The following is a 6,000-nucleotide window of genomic DNA, read 5'->3' as shown; positions in this document are numbered from 1 at the left end:
ATGATATAGCATTAGCACAAGTTGAATTGGCTATGAAACTAGAAAGAGTGAAAATTGTAGTTGGGAACATTTTCTCATTGTACACCAAACTGTGTGATTTTTCCAACTTCACACAAGAGTCTAGCCAAAGAATAATGAGCTTAGAAAGAAATATCAAGATTTCTAGCATGCAACTTCCAACAAATCTAGCTCAACGTGAGAAGCATTTTGCACAGATGCTTCACAGCTATGTTAATAGTAGAGGAGGCAAACATAAACGAAAAATTGATGCAATCCAGTCATCCATAACCCCACACTTAGAGGTCCTCCATAAGGAGCAAGAATATGCAAAAATAGTCCTAAAGAAAGATCCAAATCTTTCTACCCTAGATGGACTTGTACACCTTGCTGCAAAGACTACCATCTAGCATAAGTCATTGGAAATTGCATTGGAGAATTGGGATGCAACTTTGAAGATATTCCTAGACGTAAATAGTACATTTTTGGCTAAATATGTTATTACTCCTTAGAACCCTTTGACATTAGTGTCAAAAAAGGGGGAGATATATATATATATATATATATATATATATATATATATATATATATATATTAGGAGGAGATATGTATATGTATGAAGATATATGTGTAGGAGTTGATGAAATCCAACTCCGCAGTCGCCAAGATCACCTACATGCAAATAGCTTGCTGAAGAGAAACCGAAAGAGCAAGAGCTTGAAGTAAACAATGCAAGAGAAAATATTTCACAATAGGAAAATGAAATTGCTATGTGAATAGATTGATTTACAATGAGAGAGAGACCGTTTAAAAAGGCCTCATGGAAGCTTGTAGAACACGCTGGAAGGAGGTAGAAGATAAGTGTAACAACTAGAAGGGAACAAACTCCCGTGTTGTCAACAACTAACCACTACATGCATTAGATATGAAATATTAAATAAATGCATTAACCTAAGTAAGCTTAAGCAATAGAATAAATAATTAACAATTAATTATTTACTCTAACACCCCCGCTTAAGTGCAACTTAGGGAAATGCCTTAAGCTCACAAAACAAAGATGAAATGCATAATGGGTCCCGAAAACGAGGCCATGTTAGGTACCCAAGTACAATGCAACCTCTGTAAAATGGAGAAAGAGGGAAAACCCTATGGGAAAAACCCTCCTCCAAAAAGAGGTAAAAACAACATGCTAAAAAAAACATGAAGTGAAGGAAGGAAGGCCTCAACCAATCCCCCCAAGGACAACTTCCACAAGAAATGTTTCAAGAGACTCTCTCAAAACCATAAGTACAACCAGCCCCCCCATGAGAATAGACACCAAGCCCCCCCCATAATGATGGAGCTCCTGTAGAAATGATCGAACCAATGAAACTCCAATTCGGAAGGAAAAAAGGCACGTAACAAGGAAATCCCTGCGTGAGAGGAGCAACTGGAAAGCCTAGCTGATGTCCAGAAGAGAATGTATGAGGAACCAAAAAGGGAATCCCCAAGGCAGGTGTGATGACATTGTCATGAATGTCCACTGAAGTATCTACAACAAGTGTACCTAGAGTCTCAATAAATGAAGCTAGAAGATCAGATGGAGTAGAAGGAGAATCTTGTAGAGAGGAAAAGCCCTCAACTGGTTGTGGTGTGGTAGTCAAAATAGGGATCTCAGGAACAATACAAAGGTTCAAGTGTCCTGACTGCACCACACGATGCTCCTGCGAAAGTGAAGTAGTGTGCTCCAACAATGGAGATTGTGGACCAAAGTGTGAGAAAGAGTAGAGATGAGTGGAAGGATCAACTGCCCCTATAGCAATAAGTTCTCCTGTAGCACAATCTCGAATGAGGACTAAATCAATAGTGAACTCAACTGTCTTCCCTGATCCACTGCGTGTAATCTGAGAAATCGAGAGAAGGTTAGCAGACAAAGATGGAACATACAATACATCATTGAATATACCATCTTGGATGTGAACTGAACCTTTCCCATAGACTGGTAAGGCAGTGTTATTCCCCATGAGAATGTGAGGAATAGGAGAAGCCTCAAGAGTGGAGAAGACACCTTGAGAGGATGTCATATGGTGAGAAGCACCTGAATCCAGTATCCAAGGAACTTGTGAAGGAGATGCAATGGAAGCCTGAAATGCATGACCCTTTCCAAGATCTGATGTAGATGTTGAAGAGGTGGAGGAAGCCTAAAAAGAAGAACCTTGTGAGGTAGAAGAGGATGGAGAAGAAATAGTGCTCTTCTGAAGGAGAGCTTGTAAATCAGCAATCTGTTTCTCATAGCCATCACATCTCTTCTGAAAACAATGTGCCTCATCATGAGATCCTTTTCCACAATAGGAACAGGTAGGAGTCTCAGTCTTCTTTTTCTCCTTCTTCTTAGAAGATGATGAACCGGTAGAAGAGGGATCAGATATCTTTTTTGACGTCTGCTCTTGTGTAAGCAATGCCTGTGCTTGTGAACCTGAAAGTGAATCCATCTGGGTAATCTTGGACTGTTCACGGGTTAACCGATCACAAAATGTCTCAAAAGAAGGCATCCTGTGTCTATCACCCAAGGCATCCATAGTGGAGTAGAAAGTGGAAGAGAAGATTTGATACTATCCCTTTAATTTTGAGAGTATCAAAAAGATACACTCATCATTTGTTTTGTTCTTCCCACATCCTTGTAAAACTGCACGCAAGGATTTGAACTTCACTAGAAAGTCCTCAATGGTGGGAAAGCTACTTGGTGACAAAGAAGTCAATTCTGCATCCAACTGAAGTGCTTGGAACTCATTCACCTGTCCAAACAAAGTCTGAAATCTCAGCCAATAAGCCCGTGGAGTAGTCAAACCATCCAGGTGAAACAACAAGCTGTCTAAAATGTTGAGTGCAATAAGCCCCATGGCTTCATCCATCTTGTTCCTGTGCTATAGAATCTCATAAGGTCATTGGAGATTAGGTTGATGCTCATCCAAACAAGACCATAGACCTCTTGACATTAGAAGTCTAGTCATTTGTGCCTTCCATGTGTGGTAGTTGTGTGGTGTGAGACGGGATATAGATGGATCCGCCATTGAGAGAAAGAAGAAGACGGAAGTAGAAGGGTCTTAACTGAAGTAAATTACAGAAAATAAAGACACCCCCCCACAAACGTACAAAAATATCTCCCAAATACCACAAAAAAACAACTAAGGAAAGCAAAAAAGTAGAAAGGAACCTGAATTTGTTGATGCAAAATAAGAGGAAACAGAAGCCTCTACTTTGACACAAAAAATGGAAACTCAAACGAACTCAAAATTGTGCAAAACTAGCACCAATGTGTTCACCTCTGAGTCAGCTTTCCGACGCTTCTTTCGGATCGGAAAAAGACCTCCGTATGCTCAAGTTATAGCCAAAAAACCGACTGCTGCTCCAAAAAAGCACTTTGGAAAATTTCAGAGAGGGGCCTAAATTTGAAGGCCATATGCCCGTCACAACACTGTCGCCGACAAAAAAATCCGGTAACCGGCAAGGTGATGTCGGCACGTCGAATAATGACATCAGCACACCAAAAAGTGACGTCGGATACCGAAATATGACGTCAGCAAATCTGTGTCAGGTTCCACGTGGCAATCAATGATTGGTAGGAGACAGCGCCACGTGTTGCCCGGTGGTTGGAGAGGCCGCAGGGCAGCGAAGCAACGAAAACCGCCGGTGGCGGTGGCGCCCGGCAGGAAAAACCGGCGGCGCCGCTGTCTGTGGTGGCGGAGGCAGCTGCACCCGCGCGGCAGGAGTTTTGGGTGGCGCCGCGGCGGGAGCCACTTACGGAGAGGCCCGTCGGAGGTGCGCGAGAGGAGATAGGGTGGCCCCGTGGTGGCGCGTTGGCACTGCTACGGCGGTGCCCTGTTTAATATATTTTTTTTATTTTTGCACTGTCGCGTGTCCGTACGACGGTACGACCAAACCCTGAAACAAAAAAAGTTTGCCTCCCGAAGCTTTGTCTCCAAAAATTGAAAGTTTTATATGAATTTTGACTATAAATGGCCTTTCGGATCCAATGGTGATGTCCGTTTGGGCTGAAAGTGCTCCAAAAATTTGCTCTACCCTTGATTTGAAGAAAAATTACACAAACAAACTAGGGTTTGTGACTTCAAATCACGGCTTCAAAGATCCTTCAAACAAGAAGCAGCAGGGAGGCTCTGATACCATGTAGGAGTTGATGAAATCCAACTCCGCAGTCACCAAGATCACCTACATGCAAATAGCTTGCTGAAGAGAAACCGAAAGAGCAAGAGCTTGAAGCAAACAATGCAAGAGAAAATATTTCACAATAGGAAAATGAAATTGCTATGTGAATGGATTGATTTACAATGAGAGAGAGACCATTTAAAAAGGCCTCATGGAAGCTTGTAGAACAAGCTGGAAGGAGGTAGAAGATAAGTGTGACAACTAGAAGGGAATAAACTCCCGTGTTGTCAACAACTAACCACTACATGCATTAAATATGAAATATTAAATAAATGCATTAACCTAAGTAAGCTTAAGCAATAGAATAAATAATTAACAATTAATTATTTACTCTAACAATATGGAGAAATACCAAATTTTGATCATTTTGATTACATACATTCTCTCATTCATTTTGAGAATAAAGTGGAAAGTATGTAGGTAGCCAAAAAAGGGACAAGAAATAAGGAAAAGTGAGGGGGAGATACAAAATTTTGACAAGCATGTGGAAAATAGATCTAAAATAGGGAACTCATATAGATCACATACAGTATACAGGCATAGGGAATAGGAATAGGACAAAGGACAAAGATAATCAGGCACATCAATAGAGAATTTTAGTCTCAAGAATGGATTAGGCATAATCAACTCAGGGGGAGTCATAAGGTATAATGTTGCTCACAAAATTTTGAACATTTTTGAAATTTTGCATGTATATCAAGCAAGAATAAAGATTGTAATCAAATTAGTTCATTAATGCATTGTTTAGTGTTTTTGACACTCATGTCAAAGGGGGAGATTGTTGGTCTTAGAATGGTCTTGACATTCGAGTGTCAACACACTTAACCAATTTCACTATAAATGTCGAGTTACTATGTATGCTGAGTGAGTGACAGTAGCTATCAAGTCAGAATCTTAACAAGTGCCAAGTGATTTCAGGTGCCAAGCAAGTCATAAATGTCGAGCAAGACAGAATGTAGTATGTGTCGAGTGATTCAAGAAGTATCATGCATTGAGCAACACAGAGTATAATAGGTGCCAAGAAAACCAAAAAACATGTGCTGAGCAATATAGGAATATTCAAGTGTCAAGCATTAGCAATATAATATGTGCCGAGTAACACAGAATCAACATAGTACTTTGTGCCTTCACAAACCAAGATGTAAACCATTTTTGGAACCAACTTAGAGAGATTTCAAAGGAGAAAAAGGATAAGGATGAATCATTTATATTATCTATACAATCTACATGCAGCTAATCAGAAAAATGGAGAAGGCATGCAACTAATGAGAAAAATGCAAGGTATGAGTGGGAATTTGAAGATTCAATGTGGATCATAGATCTATACCTAACCCTAAATCTTTACAATCTTTAAAAGGAGGTTGAAAACCCAATGCATGAGAGGATGAGAATAGTGTATATGGAGATTATAGAAAAATTTTAGTGAGAAGAAGGAAAGAATTAGAGGAACAGAGCACCAATTTCATATCCAATTGATCAGAATAGCACAAGAGACAAGGAACACATACAGATATTAGATCAAGAAAGGATCAGAATAGGAAGAGAAGATCTAGAACCTAAAGCCAACAATTGAAGATTGCACTCTATCAGGTCAAATGTTCTAATACTTTCTCACCATTGTATTAGATGTTGAAATCCTATATTAATAGGTTAGCTTAACACCTAGTAGGAGAACCTTTCGAGAAAGTGATTGAAAATCCTATGTATTAGGTGGGTTTAAGTACCTATTGTAAATCCTCTAATCAGGTCACTATTGACATAGTGTAATGCCTTTAATAGGGAAAACCATCAGAAGTGGTT

Source organism: Cupressus sempervirens, chromosome 7 (genome assembly GCF_028749045.1).
Source record: "Cupressus sempervirens isolate cs-2001-9-10 chromosome 7, ASM2874904v1, whole genome shotgun sequence".
In the NCBI taxonomy this organism is placed as follows: Eukaryota; Viridiplantae; Streptophyta; class Pinopsida; order Cupressales; family Cupressaceae; genus Cupressus; species Cupressus sempervirens.
The sequence above is the reverse complement of the archived record's forward strand: the minus strand, read 5'-3'. Positions refer to the sequence as shown.